This window comes from Bombina bombina, chromosome 5, assembly GCF_027579735.1.
Source record: "Bombina bombina isolate aBomBom1 chromosome 5, aBomBom1.pri, whole genome shotgun sequence".
NCBI lineage: Eukaryota > Metazoa > Chordata > Amphibia > Anura > Bombinatoridae > Bombina > Bombina bombina.
This window is the reverse complement of record NC_069503.1, coordinates 861788116-861812152: the sequence shown is the minus strand read 5'-3', so window position 1 is coordinate 861812152 and position 24037 is coordinate 861788116.

The window sequence follows — 24037 nt, the reverse complement described above, 5'->3', positions numbered from 1 at the left end:
ATAATAAATGTATTAACCCCTAAACCGCCTCACTCCCGCCTCAAAAACCCTATAATAAATAGTATTAACCCCTAATCTGCCCTCCCTAATATCGTCGCCACCTAACTTCAAGTATTAACCCCTAATCTGCCGACCGGACCTCACTGCTACTATAATAAATGTATTAACCCCTAAAGCTAAGTCTAACCCTAACACCCCCCTAAGTTAAATATAATTTAAATCTAACAAAATAAAATAAATCTTATTAAATAAATTAATCCTGTTTAAAGCTAAATACTTACCTGTAAAATAAACCCTAATATAGCTACAATATAACGAATAATTATATTGTAGCTATTTTAGGATTTATATTTATTTTACAGGCAACTTTGTATTTATTTTAACCAGGTACAATAGCTATTAAATAGTTAATAACTATTTAATAGCTACCTAGTTAAAATAATTACAAAATTACCTGTAAAATAAATCCTAACCTAAGTTACAATTAAACCTAACACTACACTATAAATAAATTAATTAAATAAACTACCTACAATTATCTACAATTAAATCAACTAAACTAAATTACAAAAAAAAACACTAAATTACAAAAAATAAACAATTTTAAACTACTTACACCTACTCTTAGCCCCCTAAAAAAATAACAAAGCCCCCAAAATAAAAAAATGCCCTACCCTATTCTAAAATAAAAAGTTAACAGCTCTTTTACCTTACCAGCCCTTAAAAGGGCCTTTTGCGGGGCATGCCCCAAAGTAAACAGCTCTTTTGCATTTAAAAAAAAACATAGAATACCCCCCCAAGATTACAACCCACCACCCACATACCCCTAATCTAACTCAAACCCCCCTTAAAAAACCTAACACTAAGCCCCTGAAGATCTCCCTACCTTATCTTCACCATGCCGGGTTTCACCAATCCGTCCAGAAGAGGGTCCGAAGTCTTCATCCTATCCAGCAAGAAGAGGTCCAGAAGAGGCTCCGAAGTAGACATGTGCGGTTAATTTCGGATTTATTTGGAAATTCAGAAAATTCGGTAAATTCGGAGATTCGGATCGATTCGGATTTCCGAATTAAAATACTTCCGAATCTACCGAATGAATCCAAAATAGCTGCCGTATCTCCGAATAAATCCGAATTAGCTCGGTAAAATTCGGCATTCCCCATAGGAAACAATGGGGCAGTTTCGTCTGAAAAAAAACCTAACACCGCAGCCCCATTGTTTCCTATGGGGAAACACTAAGTCTGCACCTAACACCCTAACATGAACCCCGAGTCTCTAAACACCCCTAATCTGACACTTATTAACCCCTAATCTGCCGCCCCCGCTATCGCTGACACCTGCATTATTTTATTAACCCCTAATCTGCCGACCGAATATCGCCGCCACCTACATTATAGCTATGAATCCCTAATCTGCTGTCCCTAACAACGCCGACCCCTACATTATAGCTATTAACCCCTAATCTGCCCCCCCCCCCAACGTCGCCGCAATCTAACTACAAGTATTAACCCCTAATCTGCGGACCCGATATCGCCGCCACCTACATTATAGCTATTAACCCCTAATCTGCTGTACCTAACATCGCCGACCCCTACATTATAGTTATTAGCCCCTAATCTGCCCCCCCCAACGTCGCCGCAATCTAACTACAAGTATTAACCCCTAATCTGCCGACCTGATATCGCCGCAACCTAAAATTATAGCTATTAACCCCTAATCTGCTGTACCTAACATCGCCGACCACTACATTATAGTTATTAACCCCTAATCTGCCACCCCCCCCAACGTCACCGCAATCTAACTACAAGTATTAACCACTAATCTGCCGACCGGAAATCACCGCCACTATAATAAATGTATTAACCCCTAAACCGCCGCACTCCCGCCTCGCAAACACTATAATACATTTTATTAACCCCTAATCTGCCCTCCCTAACATCGCCGCCACCTACCTACAATTATTAACCCCTAATCTCCCGCCCCCAACGTCGCCGCTACTATAATAAGGTTATTAACCCCTAAACCTAAGTCTAACCCTAACACTAACACCCCCTAACTTAAATATAATTTAAATAAAACAAAATAAATTTACTATAGTTAAATAAATGAATCCTATTTAAAACTAAATACTTACCTGTAAAATAAACCCTAATATAGCTGCAATATAACTAACTAGTACTAAAGCCCGTGTACACGGGCCATTTTTTGCAGTACAGCGGTCCCACCCCTTGCACTCTCCCCCCTCTATTTTGCTTTCTCTTCCCCCCTCTCTTTTGCTTTCTCTCCCCCCTCTCCTTTGCTCTCTCTCTCTCCCCTCTTTTGCTCTCTCTCTCCCCTCTTTGGCTCTCTCCCTCCTTTCTTTTGCTCTCTCTCCCCCCTCTTTTGTTCTCTCCCCCCTCTTTGGCTCTCTCCCCCCCCCTCTTTGGCTCTCCTCCCCCCTCTTTGGCTCTCCCCCCCCTCTTTGGCTCCCCCCCCTCTTTGGCTCTCTCCCCCCCTCTTTGGCTCTCTCCCCCCTCCCCCCCCCCCCCTCTTTGGCTCTCTCCCCTCTTTTGCTCTCTCTCCTCTTGGCTCTCTCTCTCCCCCCCTCTTTGGCTCTCTCCCCCCTCTTTGGCTCTCTCCCCCCCTCTTTGGCTCTCCCCCCCCTCTTTGGCTCTCCCCCCCTCTTTGGCTCTCTCTCCCCCCTCTTTGGCTCTCTCTCCCCCCTCTTTGGCTCTCTCTCCTTTTTGGCTCTTTTTCCTCTTTGGCTCTCTCTCTCCCCCCCTCTTTGGCTCTCCCCCCTTCTCTTTGGCTCTCCCCCCCTTCTCTTTGGCTCTCCCCCCCCTTCTCTTTGGCTCTCCCCCCCCTTCTCTTTGGCTCTCCCCCCCCTTCTCTTCGGCTCTTCTCCCCCCCCCCCTTCTCTTTGGCTCTCCCCCCCTTCTCTTTGGCTCTCCCCCCCCCTTCTCTTTGGCTCTCCCCCTCCCTTCTCTTTGGCTCTCCCCCCTTCTCTTTGGCTCTCCCCCTCCTTCTCTTTGGCTCTCCCCCCCCTTCTCTTTGGCTCCCCCCCTTCTCTTTGGCTCTCCCCCCCTTCTCTTTGGCTCTCCCCCCCTTCTCTTTGGCTCTCCCCCCCTTCTCTTTGGCTCTCCCCCCCCCTTCTCTTTGGCTCTCCCCCCCTTCTCTTTGGCTCTCCCCCCCTTCTCTTTGGCTCCCCCCCTTCTCTTTGGCTCTCCCCCCTTCTCTTTGGCTCCCCCCCTTCTCTTTGGCTCCCCCCCTTCTCTTTGGCTCCCCCCTTCTCTTTGGCTCCCCCCCTTCTCTTTGGCTCCCCCCCTTCTCTTTGGCTCCCCCCCTTCTCTTTGGCTCCCCCCTTCTCTTTGGCTCCCCCCCCTTCTCTTTGGCTCCCCCCTTCTCTTTGGCTCCCCCCTTCTCTTTGGCTCCCCCCCTTCTTTTTGGCTCCCCCCCTTCTCTTTGGCTCCCCCCTTCTCTTTGGCTCCCCCCTTCTCTTTGGCTCCACCCCTTCTCTTTGGCTCCCCCCCTTCTCTTTGGCTCCCCCCTTCTCTTTGGCTCTCCCCCTTCTCTTTGGCTCCCCCCTTCTCTTTGGCTCCCCCCCTTCTCTTTGGCCCCCCTTCTCTTTGGCTCCCCCCCTTCTCTTTGGCTCCCCCCCTTCTCTTTGGCTCCCCCCCTTCTCTTTGGCTCCCCCCCCTTCTCTTTGGCCCCCCTTCTCTTTGGCTCCCCCCCTTCTCTTTGGCTCCCCCCCTTCTCTTTGGCTCCCCCCCTTCTCTTTGGCTCCCCCCTTCTCTTTGGCTCCCCCCCTTGGCTCTCTCCCCCCCCCTTTGGCTCTCTCCCCCCTCTTTGGCCCTTCTCCCCACTCTCCTGCTCCCTCTCTGGCTCTGTCTTCACATCGTGGGACCCCGCCCGGACACGCCCCATCGCGGCCACGCCCGCCCGGCCACGCCCGCCCGGCCACGCCCCTCGCGATGCTCTGTCACGCCCCCTGCGACGCTCGGCCACGCCCCCATCGCAACGCTCCCATCGGCCACAAACAGCTGTGAGGTCTGGGGAGCGCGTGGCCGCTTCTCACGCAGCAGACCTCACAGCTGTTGAGTAGCTTACCTCGCGCTCCCCAGACCTCACAGCTGTTTGTGTACCTCACGCTCCCTATCTCAAGGCCAAGTGTTTGTCTCTACTGCGCATGACGGCTTCAGACAAACACTTGGCCTTTTATAATATAGGATAGTTACATTGTAGCTATTTTAGGATTTATATTTATTTTACAGGCAACTTTGTATTTATTTTAACTATGTACAATAGCTATTAAATAGTTATTGACTATTTAATAGCTACCTAGTTACAATAATTACAAAATTACCTGTAAAATAAATCCTAACCTAAGATACAATTAAACATAACACTACACTATCATTAAATAAATTAACTACAAGTACCTACAATTAAATACAATTAAATAAACTAAACTAAAGTACAACCCCCCCCCCCACTAAATTACAAAAAATAAAAAAATATTACAAGAATTTTAAACTAATTACACCTAATCTAAGCCCCCTAATAAAAAAAAAGCCCCCCAAAATAAAAAAATGCCCTACCCTATAATAAATTACAAAAGTTAACAGCTCTATTAACTTACCAGCCCTTAAAAGGGCCTTTTGCGAGGCATGCCCCAAAGAAAACAGCTCTTTTGCCTGTAAAAAAAAACACAATACCCCCCACATTACAACCCACCACCTGCATACCCCTACTCTAACCCAAGCCCCCCTTAAATAAACCTAACACTACCCCCCTGAAGATCTCCCTACCTTGAGTCGTGTTCACCCAGCTGGGCCGAAGACTTCATCCGATGGGGCAGAAGAGGACATCCAGACCGGCAGAAGTCTTCATCCAAGCGGGGCAAGAAGAGGTCTTCCATCCATCAGAAAAGTACCAAAAAACAAACAAACAAACACTAAATTACCAAAAATAATAAAATATTACAATAATTTTAAACTAATTACACCTAATCTAAGCCCCCTACTAGCTATTAATATAGCTACAATATAACTAATAGTTACATTGTAGGTATTTTAGGATTTATATTTATTTTACAGGCAACTTTGTATTTATTTTAACTAGGTACAATAGTTATTAAATAGTTAATAACTATTTAATAACTACCTAGCTAAAATAAATACAAATTTACCTGTAAAATAAATCCTAACCTAAGTTAAAATTACACCTAACACTACACTATCATTAAATTAATTAAATAAATGAATCCTATTTAAAACTAAATACTTACCTGTAAAATAAACCCTAATATAGCTACAATATAACTAATAATTACATTGTAGCTATTTTAGGATTTATATTTATTTTACAGGCAAGTTTGTATTTATTTTAACTAGGTACAATAGCTATTAAATAGATATTTACTGTTTAATAGCTACCTAGTTAAAATAATTACAAAATTACCTGTAAAATAAATCCTAACCTAAGTTACAATTAAACCTAACACCACACTATCATTAAATAAATTAAATAAATTAACTACAAGTACCTACAATTAAATACAATGAAATAAACTAAACTAAAGTACAAAAAAAACAAACACTAAATTACAAAAAATAAAAAAATTACAAGAATTTTAAACTAATTACAGCTAATCTAAGCCCCCTAATAAAATAACAAAGCCCCCCAAAATAAAAAAATGCCCTACCCTATACTAAATTACAAAAGTTAACAGCTCTATTACCTTACCAGCCCTTAAAAGGGCCTTTTGCGGGGGCATGCCCCAAGGAAAACAGCTCTTTTGCCTGTAAAAAAAAAACACAATACCCCCCCCACATTACAACCCACCACCCACATATCCCTAATCTAACCCAAACCCCCCTTAAATAAACTTAACACTACCCCCTGAAGATCTCCCTACCTTGAGTCGTGTTCACCCAGCCGGGCCAAAGTCTTCATCCCATGGGGCAGAAGAGGACATCCAGACCGGCAGAAGTCTTCATCCAATCGGTGCAAGAAGAGGTCTTCCATCCATCAGAAGTCTTGATCCAGGCGGCATCTTCTCTGTTCATCCATCCGGAGCGGAGGGGCAGCATCCTGAAGACATCCCACGTGGAGCATCCTCTTCTTTCTTGATCCGACGACTAAATGACTGTACCTTTAAGTGACATCATCCAAGATGGCGTCCCTTGAATTCCGATTGGCTGATAGGATTCTATCAGCCAATCGGAATTAAGGTAGGAAAATCTGATTGGCTAATTCAATCAGCCAATCAGATTCAAGTTCAATCCGATTGGCTGATCCAATCAGCCAATCAGATTGAGCTCGCATTCTATTGGCTGTTCCGATCAGCCAATATAATGCAAGTTCAATCAGCCAATCGGATTGAACTTGAATCTGATTGGCTGATTGAATCAGCCAATCAGATTTTCCTACCTTAATCCGATTGGCTGATAGAATCCTATCAGCCAATCGGAATTCAAGGGACGCCATCTTGGATGACGTCACTTAAAGGTACAGTCATTTAGTCGTCGGATCAAGAAAGAAGAGGATGCTCCGCGTCGGATGTATTCAGGATGCTGCCGCTCCGCTCCAGATGGATGAACATAGAAGATGCCGCCTGGATCAAGACTTCTGATGGATGGAAGACCTCTTCTTGCCCCGCTTGGATGAAGACTTCTGCCGGTCTGGATGTCCTCTTCTGCCCCATCGGATGAAGACTTCGGCCGGCTGGGTGAACACGACTCAAGGTAGGGAGATCTTCAGGGGGGTAGTGTTAGGTTTATTTAAGTGGGGCTTGGGTTCGAGTAGGGGTATGTGGGTGGTGGGTTGTAATGTGGGGGGGGATTGTGTTTTTTTTACAGGCAAAAGAGCTGTTTTCTTTGGGGCGTGCCCCCGCAAAAGGCCCTTTTAAGGGCTGGTAAGGTAATAGAGCTGTTAACTTTTGTAATTTAGTATAGGGTAGGGCATTTTTTTTATTTTGGGGGGCTTTGTTATTTTATTAGGGGGCTTAGATTAGGTGTAATTAGTTTAAAATTCTTGTAATATTTTTTTTTGTTGTACTTTAGTTTAGTTTATTTCATTGTATTTAATTGTAGGTACTTGTAGTTAATTTATTTAATTTATTTAATGATAGTGTAGTGTTAGGTTTAATTTTAACTTAGGTTAGGATTTATTTTACAGGTAATTTTGTAATTATTTTAACTAGGTAGCTATTAATTAGTCAATAACTATTTAATAGCTATTGTACCTAGTTAAAATAAATACAAAGTTGCCTGTAAAATAAATATAAATGCTAAAATAACTACAATGTAACTATTAGTTATATTGCAGCTATATTAGGGTTTATTTTACAGGTAAGTATTTAGTTTTAAATAGGATTCATTTATTTAATTAATTTAATGATAGTGTAGTGTTAGGTGTAATTGTAACTTAGGTTAGGATTTATTTTACAGGTAAATTTGTATTTATTTTAGCTAGGTAGTTATTAAATAGTTAATAACTATTTAATAACTATTGTACCTAGTTAAAATAAAAACAAAGTTGCCTGTAAAATAAATATAAATCCTAAAATAGCTACAATGTAACTATTAGTTATATTGTATCTATCTTAGGGTTTATTTTACAGGTAAGTATTTAGTTTAAATAGGATTCATTTATTTAACTATAGTAAATTTATTTCATTTTATTTAAATTATATTTAAGTTAGGGGGTGGTAGTGTTAGGGTTAGACTTAGGTTTAGGGGTTAATAACTTTATTATAATAGCGGCGACGTTGGGGGCGGGAGATTAGGGGTTAATAATTGTAGGTAGGTGGCGGCGATGTTAGGGAGGGCAGATTAGGGGTTAATAAAATGTATTATAGTGTTTGCGAGGTGGGGGTGCGGCAGTTTAGGGGTTAATACATTTATTATAGTGGCAGCGATTTGCGGTCGGCAGATTAGGGTTTAATACTTGTAGTTAGATTGCGGCGACGTTGGGGGGGCAGATTAGGGGTTAATAACTATAATGTAGGGGTCGGCGATGTTAGGGACAGCAGATTAGGGGTTAATAGCTATAATTTTAGGTTGCGGCGATATCAGGTCGGCAGATTAGGGGTTAATACTTGTAGTTAGATTGCGGCGATGTTGGGGGGGCAGATTAGGGGTTAATAACTATAATGTAGGGGTCGGCGGTGTTAGGGACAGCAGATTAGGGGTTAATAGCTATAATGTAGGCGGCGGCGATATTGGGTAGGCAGATTAGGGGTTAATACTTGTAGTTAGATTGCGGGGACGTTGGGGGGGGGCAGATTAGGGGTTAATAGTTATAATGTAGGTTGTGGCGATATCCGATCGGCAGATTAGGGGTTAAATAATGTTATTATAGGGTTTGCGATGTGGGGGGGCCTCGGTTTAGTGGTTCATAGGTAGTTTATGGGTGTTAGTGACTTAGTGTACTAAATGGGTGTTAGTGTACTAAAACATACCGAATTTCGGAATCGAATAGAACCGAATTCAGCCGAATCCGAATAAATCTGAAACGAATTTATTCGGATCTGAATAAATCCGAAACTAATTTACTCGAATCCGAATAAATCCGAAACGAATTCATTCAGATTTTGCCGAATCCGATTCGATCCGAACCGAAATTCGAAAAGTCCGAATCGATCTAAACCGAAAACAAACCGGATTTTTTAGCCGTGCACATGTCTACTCCGAAGACTTCATCCTATCCGGCAAGAAGAGGACATCCGGACCGGTAGACATGTTCATCCAGGCGGTGTCTTCTATCTTCATCCATCCGGCGAGGAGCGGGACCATCTTGAAGCAGCAAAACGTTGATCCATCCTCTTCTTCCGGCGACTCCCGATGAATGAAGGTTCCTTTAAGGGACGTCATCCAAGATGGCGTCCCTCGAATTCCGATTGGCTGATAGGATTCTATCAGCCAATCGGAATTAAGGTAGGAAAAATCTGATTGGCTGATTGAATCAGCCAATCAGATTCAAGTTCAATCCGATTGGCTGATCCAATCAGCCAATCAGATTGAGCTCACATTCTATTCGCTGATCGGAACAGCCAATAGAATGTGAGCTCAATCTGATTGGCTGATTGGATCAGCCATTCCGATTGAACTTGAATCTGATTTTAAAAGGTTCAGGGCTTAGAGTAGGTGTAATTAGTTTTAAATTCTTGTAATCTTTTTTTATTTTTTGTAATTTAGTGGGGTTTTTTTGTAATTTAGTTTAGTTGATTTAATTGTAGATAATTGTAGGTAGTTTATTTAATTAATTTATTGATAGTGTAGTGTTAGGTTTAATTGTAACTTAGGTTAGGATATATTTTAAAGGTAATTTTGTAATTATTTTAACTAGGTAGCTATTAAATAGTTATTAACTATTTAATAGCTATTGTACCTGATCAAAATAAATACAAAGTTGCCTGTAAAATAAAAATAAATCCTAAAATAGCTACAATATAATTATTCGTTATATTGTAGCTATATTAGGGTTTATTTTACAGGTAAGTATTTAGCTTTAAATAGGATTAATTTATTTAATAAGATTTATTTTATTTTGTTAGATTTAAATTATATTTATCTTAGGGGGGTGTTAGGGTTAGACTTAGCTTTAGGGGTTAATACATTTATTATAGTAGCGGTGAGGTCCGGTCGGCAGATTAGGGGTTAATACTTGAAGTTAGGTGTCAGCGATGTTAGGGAGGGCAGATTAGGGGTTAATACTATTTATTATAGGGTTTTTGAGGCGGGAGTGAGGCGGTTTAGGGGTTAATACATTTATTATAGTGGCGGAGAGGTCGGGTCAGCAGATTAGGGGTTAATAAGTGTAGGTAGGTAGCGGCGACGTGGGGGAGGGCAGATTAGGGGTTAATAAATATAATATAGTGGTCAGCGATGTTAGGGGCAGCAGATTAGGGGTACATAGCTATAATGTAGGTTGCGGCGGTGTACGGAGCGGCAGATTAGGGGTTAAAAATAATATGCAGGGGTCAGCGATAGCGGGGGCGGCAGATTAGGGGTTAATAAATGTAAGGTTAGGGGTGTTTAGACTCGGGGTACATAGTAGGGTGTTATGTGCAGACATAGACCTAGATTTGGAGTTTGGCGTTAGCCGTGAAAACCAGCGTTAGAGGCTCCTAACGCTGGTTTTAGGCTACCGCCGGTATTTGTAGTCACTCAAAATAGGGTCTAACGCTCACTTTTCAGCCGCAACTTTTCCATACCGCAGATCCCCTTACGTAAATTGCGTATCCTATCTTTTCAATGGGATCTTTCTAACTCCGGTATTTAGAGTCGTGTTTGAAGTGAGCGTTAGACATCTAACGACAAAACTCCAGCCGCAGGAAAAAAGTCAGTAGTTAAGAGCTTTCTGGGCTAACGCCGGTTTATAAAGCTCTTAACTACTGTGCTCTAAAGTACACTAACACCCATAAACAACCTATGTACCCCTAAACCGAGGTCCCCCCACATCGCCGACACTCGAATAAAAATTTTTAATCCCTAATCTGCCGACCGCCACCTACGTTATCCTTATGTACCCCTAATCTGCTGCCCCTAACACCGCCGACCCCTATATTATATTTATTAACCCCAAATCTGCCCCCCACAACGTCGCAGCCAGTTACCTACAATAATTAACCCCTAATCTGCCGACCGCAAAGCGCCGCCACCTACGTTATCCATATGTACCCCTAATCTGCTGCCCCTAACACCGCCGACCCCTATATTATATTTATTAACCCCTAATCTGCCCCCCTCAACGTCGCCTCCACCTGCCTACACTTAATAACCCCTAATCCTCCGACCGGACCTCACCGCTATTCTAATAAATGGATTAACCCCTAAAGCTAAGTCTAACCCTAACACTAACACCCCCCCTAAATTAAATATAATTTTAATCTAACGAAATTAATTAACTCTTATTAAATAAATTATTCCTATTTAAAGCTAAATACTTACCTGTAAAATAAACCCGAATATAGCTACAATATAAATTATAATTACATTGTAGCTATTTTAGGATTAATATTTATTTTACAGGCAACTTTGTAATTATTTTAACCAGGTACAATAGCTATTAAATAGTTAAGAACTATTTAATAGTTACCTAGTTAAAATAATTACAAAATTACCTGTAAAATAAATCCTAACCTAAGTTACAATTAAACCTAACACTATACTATCATTAAATTAATTAAATAAAATACCTACAATTACTTACAATTAAACCTAACACTACACTATCAATACATTAATTAAATACAATATCTACAAATAACTACAATGAAATAAACTAACTAAAGTACAAAAAATAAAAAAGAACTAAGTTACAAAAAATAAAAAAATATCTACAAACATAAGAAAAATATTACAACAATTTTAAACTAATTACACCTACTCTAAGCCCCCTAATAAAACAACAAAGCCCCCCAAAATAAAAAATGCCCTACCCTATTCTAAGTTACTAAAGTTAAAAGCTCTTTTACCTTACCAGCCATGAACAGGGCCCTTTGCGGGGCATGTCCCAAAAAGTTCAGCTCTTTTGCCTGTAAAAAAAAAACATACAATACCCCCCCCAACATTACAACCCACCACCCACATACCCCTAATCTAACCCAAACCCCCTTAAATAAACCTAACACTAAGCCCCTGAAGATCATCCTACCTTGTCTTCACCTCACCAGGTATCACCGATCCGTCCTGGCTCCAAAATCTTCATCCAACCCAAGAGGGGGTTGGCGATCCATCATCCGGTGGCTGAAGAGGTCCAGAAGAGGCTCCAAAGTCTTCATCCTATCTGGGAAGAAGATGCGATCCGGACCGGCAAGCATCTTGATCCAAGCGGCATCTTCTATCTTCATCCGATGACGACCGGCTCCATCCTGAAGACCTCCACCGCGGACCCATCTTCTTCCGGAGACGTCCAACTGAAGAATGACGGTTCCTTTAAGGGACGTCATCCAAGATGGCGTCCCTCGAATTCCGATTGGCTGATAGGATTCTATCAGCCAATCGGAATTAAGGTAGGAATATTCTGTAGGCTGATGGAATCAGCCAATCAGAATCAAGTTCAATCCGCTTGGCTGATCCAATCAGCCAATCAGATTGAGCTCGCATTCTATTGGCTGATCGGAACAGCCAATAGAATGCGAGCTCAATCTGATTGGCTGATTGGATCAGCCAATCGGATTGAACTTGATTCTGATTGGCTGATTCCATCAGCCAATCAGAATATTCCTACCTTAATTCCGATTGGCTGATAGAATCCTATCAGCCAATCGGAATTCGAGGGACGCCATCTTGGATGACGTCCCTTAAAGGAACCGTCATTCGGCTAGTAGGCGTCGGGAGAAGAGGATGTTCCGTGTCGGAGGTCTGCAAGATGGATCCGGAAGAAAGAAGATTAAAGATGCAGTTGATAGAAGACTTTATCCGGATCATGGACCTCTTCAGCTCCCGCTTGGATGAAGACTTCATCCGGATCATGGACCTCTTCAGCTCCCGCTTGGATGAAGACTTCAGCCGGATCATGGACCTCTTCAGCCCCCCGCTTGGGCTTGGATCAGGACATCGGAGGAGCTCTTCAGGACGGATTGGTGAACCTGGCAGAGTGAAGATAAGGTAGGAAGATCTTCAGGGGCTTAGTGTTAGGTTTATTTAAGGGGAGTTTGGGTTAGATTAGGGGTATGTGGGTGGTGGGTTTTAATGTTGGGGGGGGGTATTGTATGTTTTTTTTTTACAGGCAAAAGAGCTGAACTTCTTGGGGCATGCCCCGCAAAGGGCCCTGTTCAGGGCTGGTAAGGTTAAAGAGCTTTGAACTTTAGTAATTTAGAATAGGGTAGGGAATTTTTTTTATTTTGGGGGGCTTTGTTATTTTATTAGGGGGCTTAGAGTAGGTGTAATTAGTTTAAAATTGTTGTAATATTTTTCTTATGTTTGTAAATATTTTTTTATTTTTTGTAACTTAGTTCTTTTTTATTTTTTGTACTTTAGCTAGTTTATTTAATTGTATTTATTTGTAGGAATTGTATTTAATTAATTTATTGATAGTGTAGTGTTAGGTTAATTGTAGGTAATTGTAGGTAGTTTATTTAATTAATTTATTGATAGTGTAGTGTTAGGTTTAATTGTAACTTAGGTTAGTATTTATTTTACAGGTAATTTTGTAATTATTTTAACTATTTTAGCTATTAAATAGTTATTAACTATTTAATAGCTATTGTACCTGGTTAAAATAAATACAAAGTTACCTGTAAAATAAATATAAATCCTAAAATAGCTATAATATAATTATAATTTATATTGTAGCTATATTAGGATTTATTTTACAGGTAAGTATGTATCTTTAAATAGGAATAATTTATTTAATAAGAGTTAATTAATTTCGTTAGATGTAAATTATATTTAATTTAGGGGGGTGTTAGTGTTAGGGTTAGACTTAGCTTTAGGGGTTAATACATTTATTAGAGTAGCGGTGAGCTCCAGTCGGCAGATTAGGGGTTAATAATTGAAGTTAGGTGCCGGCGATGTTAGGGAGGGCAGATTAGGGGTTAATACTATTTATTATAGGGTTAGTGAGGCGGATTAGGGGTTAATAACTTTATTATAGTAGTGCTCAGGTCCGCTCGGCAGATTAGGGGTTAATAAGTGTAGGCAGGTGGAGGCGACGTTGTGGGGGGCAGATTAGGGGTTAATAAATATAATATAGGGGTCAGCGATGTTAGGGAAGCAGATTAGGGGTACATAGGGATAATGTAAGTAGCGGCGGTTTACGGAGCGGCAGATTAGGAGTTAATAATAATATGCAGGGGTCAGCGATAGCGGGGGCGGCAGATTAGGGGTTAATAAGTGTAAGGTTAGGGGTGTTTAGACTCGGGGTACATGTTAGAGTGTTAAGTGCAGACGTAGGAAGGGTTACCGCATAGCAAACAATTGGGCTGCGTTAGGAGCTGAACAAGGCTTTTTTGCAGGTGTTTGTTTTTTTTTCAGCTCAAACAGCTCCATTGTTTTCTATGGGGGAATCGTGCACAAGCACGTTTTTGAGGCTGGCCGCTTGCGTAAGCAACTCTGGTATCGAGAGTTGAAGCTGCGTTAAAAATGCTCTACGCTCCTTTTTTGGAGCCTAACGCAGCCATTCTGTGGACTCTCAATACCAGAGAAAAAAAGCCGGCGTTAGTTTCGGGTCGTTACCGACAAAACTCCAAATCTAGCCGTTAGGAAGTGTTTCCCCATAGGAAACAATGGGGCTGCGTTAGGAGCTTAACGCTGCTTTTTTGCAGGTGTTAGTTTTTTTTCCAGCTCAAACTGCCCCATTGTTTCCTATGGGGGAATCGTGCATGAGCACGTTTTTGAAGCTGGCCGCGTCCATAAGCAACGCTGGTATTAATAGTTGAAGTGGTGGTAAATATGACTGTACGCTCCTTTTTGGAGCCTAACGCAGCCCTTCAGAGAACTCTAAATACCAGCGTTTTTTAAAAGGTGCAGGGTTAAAAAAACACGCGTAGCTAACGCATCCCTTCTAACGCAAAACTCTAAATCTAGCCGTTAGTGTTTATTTTATAGGTAAGTATTTAGTTTTAAATAGGAATAATTTAGTTAATAATAGTAAATTTATTTAGATGTATTTAAATTATATTTAAGTTAGGGGGGGTTAGGGTTAGACTTAGCTTTAGGGGTTAATACATTTAATATAGTTGCGGCGACGTTGGGGGCGGCTGATTAGGGGTTAATAAATGTAGGTAGGTGTTGGCGATGTTAGGGACGGCAGATTAGGGGTTAATAAAATGTAACTAATGTTTGCAAGGCGGGAGTGCAGCGGTTTAGGGGTTAATATATTTATTATAGTAGTGGCGATGTCTGGTCGGCAGATTAGGGGTTACAAAATTGATTTAAGTGTTTACGATGTGGGGGAGGGCCTCGGTTTAGGCGTTAATATGTAGTTTATGGGTGTTAGTGTACTTTTTAGCACTTTAGTTAAGAGTTTTATGTTACAGCGTTAGCACATAAAACTCTTAACTACTGACTTTAAATGCAGTAGGAGTCTTGACAGGAGAGGGTCTACCGCTCACTTTTTTCAAGACTCGTAATACCGGCGTTAGGCAAATCCCATTAAAAAGATAGGATACGCAATTGACGTAAGTGGATTTGCGGTATGTTCGAGAAGCGGAAAAAAAGTGAGCGGTACACCTGTACCTGCCAGACTCGTAATACCAGCGGGCATTAAAAAGCAGCGTTGGGACCTCTTACAGCTGCTTTTTAAGGCTAATGCAAGACTCGTAATCTAGGCGATTGGTTTTATTTATATGTTATTGTTATATGTGTTTAACAATGTGTGATTCAGTGTACAAATCTAAGAATCTTTAGGAACACTTGTTCTAAAGGTTAAACAATTTTTACAATTTCTTCATACAACCGGAGTATAATTGTATCAAAAACTGTATCTGTCTTTCTCTACACTTAAACCCTCTGTTTATATAATATAATCTACCTCGATCTGGGGCTCCATGCAAGATCTCACCCCGTGGGGTCAAAATGATCACAAGAACAGTGATCAAACATCCCAGAACCACACGGGGGACCTAGTAAATGACCTGCAGAGAGCTGGACCAACGTAACAAAGGCTTCCATCAGTAACACACTACGCTGCCAGGGACTCAGATCCTGCAGTGCCAGACGTGTCCCCTGCTTAAGCCAGTACATGTCCGGGCCCGTCTGAAGTATGCTAGAGAGCATTTGGATGATCCAGAAGCAGATTGGGAGAATGTCATATGGTCAGATGAAACCAAAGTAGAACTGTTTGGTAGAAACACAACTTGTCGTGTTTGGAGGAGAGATAACACCATGCCTACTGTGATGCATGGGGGTGGCAACATCATGCCTTGGGGCTGTTTCTCTGCAAAGGGAACAGGACGACTGATCTGTGTACATGAAAGAATGAATGGGGCCATGTATTGTGAGATTTTGAGTGCAAACCTCCTTCCATCAGCAAGGGCATTGAAGATGAAATGTGGCTGGGTCTTTCAGCATGACAATGATCCCAAACACACCGCCCAGGCAACGAAGGAGTGGCTTCGTAAGAAGCATTTCAAGGTCCTGGAGTGGTCTAGCCAGTCTCCAGATCTCAACCCCATAGAAAACTTTTGGAGGGAGTTGAAAGTCTGTGTTGCCCAGCAAAAGACCCAAAACATCACTGCTCTAGAGGAGATCTGCATGCAGGAATGGGCCAACATACCAGCAACAGTGTGTGACAACCTTGTGAAGACTTACAAAAAACGTTTGACCTCTGTCATTGCCAACAAAGGATATATAACAAAGTATTGAGATGAACTTTTGATATTGACCAAATACTTATTTTCCCACCATAATTTGCAAATACATTCTTTCCAAATCAGACAATGTGATTGTCTGGATTTGTTTCCACATTTTGTCTCTCATAGTTGAGGTATACCTATGATGAAAATTACAGGCCTCTTTCATATTCTTAAGTGGGAGAACTTGCACAATTGGTGACTGACTAAATACTTTTTTTCCCCCACTGTACTACAAATAAGAAATGATAGATTTGTATCACAAAAACACATGTTAACATATTTTTCTATTTCGTTTTTTATGAAATAGTTTTAGAAACTCAAACGGATCCATTTAACCCTATTTAGGTTTTTAAAATATAACGATTGCATAATATAAATTACATAAATATGAAGGTCTCTAAGAAAATACTAAGTTAAATTAGCAATTAAAATGAAATTAACTGTAATATTTCATTTTATATGTATGTCTTTAACCTCTTTTACCTTTTTTCACAAACTATTTTTACATACATTACCAAGTACCCATATGATAGTTCAGCTTTTTAATCCAAATTCTTTTCACTGTCATATAGGAGATTAAGCACAGAACTGAAAGTAAATGTTGGGCCCAGTTTTATTTACTCTTTCCTATAAAGAGGGTCCCAAGCGTTTATCTCACAAAGACTGTAAATCCAAGAAGCAGGTCAATTCAGCAGTCAAGTTAAGCAGCATCAGCCCCATTACTTCCTGTGCATGAGCCTTTATCCCTGTGATAAAGCCCACCTCTCTTCTAATCACCCAGTGAAATTTGGTAACGCCCTTAATCAGAGCTTGTCTCTCATTGGCCTTTGGAAATGCATATCTCTTAACAGCCAACCCTTCTGGCTGTAATACAAGTTTTAGCACATCAGGGGCAACAGATAACTGAAATGTAGCTTTGTTCAGTAAATACTACAGAAACATTTTTTTCGTATATATATTTAAAATATATATTTATTATACTCATTATTCTCTATCTCAATAAACGATTTAGTCATTTAGATATGGTATTATTTAGTACTACTGAGGATGTACAATTCAAGACCAAACATGGCATAATTATCAATTCTACAGTATAGTATATATATATATATATATATATATATATATATATATATATATATATATATATATATATATATATATATATATATATATATATATATATATATACAAACAAAGTAGAAGACCCCTATGGCTAGCAAAGGAGTCAGCTTCTGTATAGGAGGGCGCAAAAACCAGTAAAATATAGGACAATAATAATAATAATAACAATGATAATATGTGAATCTCAATCGAAAATTACTAGACCACCAAATCATACAAATATGTACATCAATCATGCATATGAGTAATAAGGTAGCTTAAGATTAGAAGATGAAGTACTTCTATGGTTCACACACTGATATGAAGCACCTGTGAATGTTCCCTGCAGCTGAAAACACTAACCCCCAAAGGCGAGACTAACTTTTCCAATCAGCCTCTAACAGAGGAAATAATATAGCAGAGAAACAATGGGGTGTCTTAAGCGCTGGGAGAATTCATAGGGGCGACAAAATAAGACTATAGATTATGTAATCAATAGTATACATAAAACAGTCATGCAAAAGAAAATCCAGTCAGAGAGACAAGATATATAAATAGAAAAATGGAAAAACATAAAACAAATGGAGCAAATGGGTCACTAGATAGTAATGTTATGTAAAAAAATGTATAATGCAACAGCGGTCCTAACATCAATGACAATTCAATAAACTCCTAATAAAACAAACGGAGCAAATGGTTCACTAAATGACAATATTATCTAAAAGATGTATAATGCAACAGCCGTCCTAACATCAACGACAGTTCATGGAGCTCCCAATTGGTTAGAGTATATGTCCATAAGCTCTGACATAAGATTATAGGGCTGAAACACACGGCTAATCCACCAGGCAACCCCTTCTGTGAGAATATTTACAAGCTGAGCCCTCAATAATATGAGTTAATAAGACGCTGTTAGGTACTGCCTTGGCTGAGTCTGCAAATTGAAGGGTAAATGAACACACCTCCTCTTGGTTATTCTCCCTGCTTTCCGATCACACCACTTTGCTTGCTGTCACTACCTCTGTGGGCGATTTCAGTCAAACTTTTCCTCCCACAAGCTCCGGGTAATGCTCCAGATCATATAAGGAGTAAAGGGAGAAGCGCAGAGATAGTGTAATACAGTTTTATTATAAGTATATACAAAGTGCACGGTTAGAAACACAACAACACAACAATATAGGACCTCAATGTTATGAGGTAACGTGAACACATGTAAACAGTCAATGTGAAATATCAGCTCCAAAAGATACACTGAATATGAACCGGCCAGTTCGTAAAAAACACTTAATGCGTATGGAATAAAATGTGAAGAGTCTTTTTCAATATAACCTGCTAATGTACCACTCGTACAAACACCTGACGCATTTCGAAGGTTAATACAAATATGTTCCTTCTTCATCAGAGGTAATAAGGTATGTATGTATATATATATATATATATATATATATATATATATATATATATATATATATAAAATATATATGTAACATACATATACTTAGTGTATGTCTCACTATAATTTCCTACTATTTTACATCATAGATTGTCTGTAAGTAGAAGTCTGATGTGAATAATCATATTGCTATATTTACATTTAAAAATATATCCCACACTCAGTATAACTCTTGATAATGTTATTTTGAATGCATGAAAACACAAATATGATATAATTTATGGGACAACTCACTGGTTTCTCGCATCTGAAATGAAAGAAACAATGTTGTTATTCTGAGAATTTACAACACATTTTAAATCCACCAATGCAGCCATGTATTTAATATAGCAGACGTTCATCCAATACAGCATAGTTTGCATTTATCTGCCAATTATGGACATAAGTCAAACTCAAATTTCAACTCTCATGCTCTTAAAATACACAGGTTTTAAAATACTTTCTTGGTAATGTCTGGAATTCTGTGTATTGAGAAGACTCAAGGAATAATTAGCATTTAACTGTAAACTTTTACCTTTCCTGTAAGGCTTGGGCTTCAAATAACTGATTATTGCAGACTGACCCTCTCATTGCAGGGGTTCAATATGTTGGTAAATTTATTACCAACTTATTCAGGCAGGAAAGCTTTGACATTTATATCTCCTAATTTGATAGATGTATGCTTTTGAACACTGAGATGTGTATTTGGTCAGAAAGAGAGGGTTTTGATTTCTGAGTCTAGCTTCAAATACTGATCACTACAAACTTCTAGGCTCTCTCTCCCTACAGGGGGTCTTGTGATCTGATAGGAAATCTTATTACACAATTCCAGGCAGTGATCAAAAGTTTATTTGAAGGCAATTCCTTTGAGGTTCCCATCTTACATAGAAGTTTTGGATAGTGAGTCTGAACAGCAGGAGGTTTGGTCTGTTCAGTCTCATTGATAAAGGACCTGTATTTTAGAACGTCAAGACATTTCAAAGTTTAAAATTTTAATATAAATTAATTCATTATCTATATAATGCATATATTTGTATCTATCTTATGTAATTTCACTCACCAATACCCTGACATCACAATCCTCATATAAATGCCAGGAGTATGCTTACATGACCACCTAAAAACATTTTAAGCAATGTACATTTATGAGGTCAATTTGTACACTTAATATAACCATTACACTGTTTAATGAGCCTCAGCTATTTGCTTGACTGTTTTGTTCAGCACCATGGGCCCGATCTGATATGCAGCGTCGCCCGCAAAAGCCGGCGACGCCAAATTTTGCGCGGGTTTGGTATCCTATATACGGCGTAACCTAGAAGTTACGCTCGTATATTTCTGCCTTGGGCCGTAGTTTTTTGGCTCATAGACAGGTATACCAAACCCGCGCAGTTTGGTATCCAATATACAGCGTAACGACTTACGTGGCGAAAATGGAGAAATCTTACTCCATTTTCACCTTGCCACAAATTGCAGGCGTAGTAAGCCTTACGCTGAGTATTGGAGCCCCGTAACTCCCTAAACTGGCTGCAAAATAAAACCTACACCTAACGCATGCGCAAAGTCTATCTACCTGTCAACCGCAATCCCCCGCCGCAACCCCTAATAAAGTGTTTAACCCCTAAACTGCCGCTCCTGGACCCCGCCGCCAGTTACATTAAATGTCTAACCCCCTAATGTGATCGCTCTACACCGCCGCCACGTATATTAAAATTATTACCCCCTAATTTGAGCCCCCTACACCGCCGCCAGCTACATTAAATGTCTAACCCCCTAATGTGAGCCCCTACCCTGCCGCCACCTATTTTAACTACATTACCCCCTAATGTGAGCCCCCTACACCACCGCCACCTATTTTAACTACATTACCCCCTAATGTGAGCCCCCTACCCCGCCGCCACATTTATTAAAATGATTAACCCCTAATCTAATCCCCCTACACTGAAGCCACCTATATTAAAATGATTAACCCCTAACCTAATCCCCCTACACCGCCGCCACCTATATTAAAATGATTAACCCCTAATCTAATCCCCCTACACCGCAGCGACCTATATTAAAATGATTAACCCCTAATATAATCCCCCTACACTGCCGCCACCTACATTAAAATGATAACCCCCTAATGTGAGCCCCTACACCGCCGCCACGTACATTAAAATGATTAACCCCTAATCTAATCCCCCTACACCGCCGCCACCTATATTAAAATGATTAACCCCTAAACCTAAGTCTAACCCTAACACCCCCTAACGTAATTATTATTAAAATAAATCTAAATAATATTAATAATATTAACTAAATTATTCCTATTTAAATCTAAATACTTACCTATAAAATAAACCCTAAGATAGCTACAATATAACTAATAATTACATTGTAGCTATTTTAGGGTTTATATTTATTTTACAGGTAACTTGGTATTTATTTTAACTAGGTACAATAGCTATTAAATAGTTAATAACTATTTAATAGCTACATAGTTAAAATAATTACCAAATTAACTGTAAAATAAATCCTAACCTAAGTTAAAAATATACCTACACTAGCAATACATTAATTAAATAAACTACAATTATCTAAACTAAAATATAATTAAATACACTAAACTAAATTACAAAAAAACCCCACTAAATTACAAAAAATAAAAAAAGATTACAATAATTTTAATCTAATTACACCTAATCTAAGCCCCCTAATAAAATAACTAAGCCCCCCAAAATAAAAAAATGTCCCTACCCCAAACTAAATTACAAAAAGTAATCAGCTCTATTACCAGCTCTTAAAAGGGCCTTTTGTGGGGCATTGCCCTAAAGTAATCAGCTCTTTTACCTGTAAAAAAAAAAGAACAACCCCCCCATTACAACCCGCCACCCACACACCCCTACTCTAAAACCCAACCTATCCCCCTTAAAAAAACTTAAGTCTAATTGCCAAGTGCTCCTTACCTGTCCTGGAGACCGGCGGAGAAGGTCCTGTTCCAGACGGAGAAGTCTTCTTCCAGGCGGCGACCTCTTCTTCTTCCAGGAACCAGCCAGCGCGGAGCGGAGGAGATGAAGACCGATGACCGCGGAGCTGAAGACCGTCCTCTCTGGAACTGAAGACTGGCGATGCAGGAACTGAAGATCGGTGATGCTGGAACTGAAGATCGGAGCCATGGAGTGTGGAGGATCCTCTTCATACGATCGCCGCCGTACACTGAATAGGAATTCAAGGTACGCGATTAAAAATGGCGTCCCTTGAATTCCTATTGGCTGATTTGAGCCTTCAAATTCAAATCAGCCAATCGTATGAAAGCTACTTTAATTCTATTTGCTGATTTGAATAGCAAATAGAATAAGAACTACTGTAATTCTATTGGCTATTCAAATCAGCCAAAAGAATTAAAGTAGCGTTCATCCGATTGGCTGATTTGAATTTGAAGGCTCAAATCAGCCAATAGAAATTCAAGAGACGCCATTTTTAATTGCGTACCTTGAATTCCTATTCAGTGTACGGCGGTGATCGTATGAAGAGGATCCTCCACGCTCCATGGTGCTCCATGGCTCCGGTCTTCAGTTCCAGGGTCGCCGATCTTCAGTTCCTGCATCACCGGTCTTCAGTTCCAGAGAGGACGGTCTTCAGCTACGCGGTCATTGGTCTGGATGATTACTTTTAAAGAGCTGATTACTTTGGGGCAATGCCCCACAAAGCTGGTAATAGAGCTGATTACTTTTTGTAATTTAGTTTAGGGTAGGGACATTTTTTTATTTTGGGGGGCTTTGTTATTTTATTAGGGGGCTTAGATTAGGTGTAATTAGCTTAAAATTCTTGTAATCTTTTTTTTAGTGTTTGTTTTTTGTAATTTAGTTTTGTAATTTAGTTTAGTGTATTTAATTATATTTTAGTTTAGATAATTGTAGTTTATTTAATTAATTTATTGATAGTGTAGGTATATTTGTAACTTAGGTTAGGATTTATTTTACAGGTAATTTGGTAATTAGTTTAACTAGGTAGCTATTAAATAGTTATTAACTATTTAATAGCTATTGTACCTAGTTAAAATAAATACCAAGTTACCTGTAAAATAAATATAAACCCTAAAATAGCTACAATGTAATTATTAATTATATTGTAGCTAGTTTAGGGTTTATTTTATAGGTAAGTATTTAGATTTAAATAGGAATAATTTAGTTAATATTATTAATATTATTTAGATTTATTTTAATAATAATTTTGTTAGGGGGTGTTAGGGTTAGACTTAAGTTTAGGGGTTAATCATTTTAATATAGGTGGCGACGGTGTAGGGGGATTAGATTAGGGGTTAATCATTTTAATATAGGTGGCGGCGGTGTAGGGGGATTAGATTAGGGGTTAAACATTTTAATATAAGTGGCGGCGGGATAGGGGGATTAGATTAGGGGTTAATCATTTTAATATAGGTGGCGGCGGTGTAGGGGGATTAGATTAGGGGTTAAACATTTTAATATAAGTGGCGGCGGGATAGGGGGATTAGATTAGGGGTTAATCATTTTAATATAGGTGGCGGTGGTGTAGGGGGATTAGATTAGGGGTTAATCATTTTAATATAGGTGGCGGCGGGGTAGGGGGATTAGATTAGTTGTTAATCATTTTAATATAGGTGGCAGCGGGGTAGGGGGCTCACATTAGGGGGTAATGTAGTTTAAATAGGTGGCGGCGGGGTAGGGGCTCACTTTCGGGGGTAATGTAGTTTAAATAGGTGGCGGCGGGGTAGGGGCTCACATTAGGGGGTTAGACATTTAATGTAGCTGGAGGCGGTGTAGGGGGCTCACATTAGGGGGTAATATATATAATATAGGTGGCGGCGGTGTAGGGGGCTCACATTCGGGGGTAATATATATAATATAGATGGCGGCTATGTAGGGGGCTCACATTAGGGGGTGATACAGTTATTATAGGTGGCGGCGGGGTCTGGGAGTGGCGGTTTAGGGGTTAATATATTTATTGTTAGGAGTGAGAGGGGTGATTGCGGATAGAGGGGTATACGTGTCGGGCTATGTTTGGGAGGCGTGTTAGACAGTAACGGGAGATTTAATATTTTAGTCAGTTTTTGTAGGCGGCGGCAGTTTCTAAAGTGCCGTAAGTCACTGGCGACTCCAGAAATTTGTACTTACGCAGATTTCTGGACATCGCTAGTTTGTCAGACTTACGGCACTTTAGCAACTGCCGGCGCCATATATGTGATAGCTCGTTGT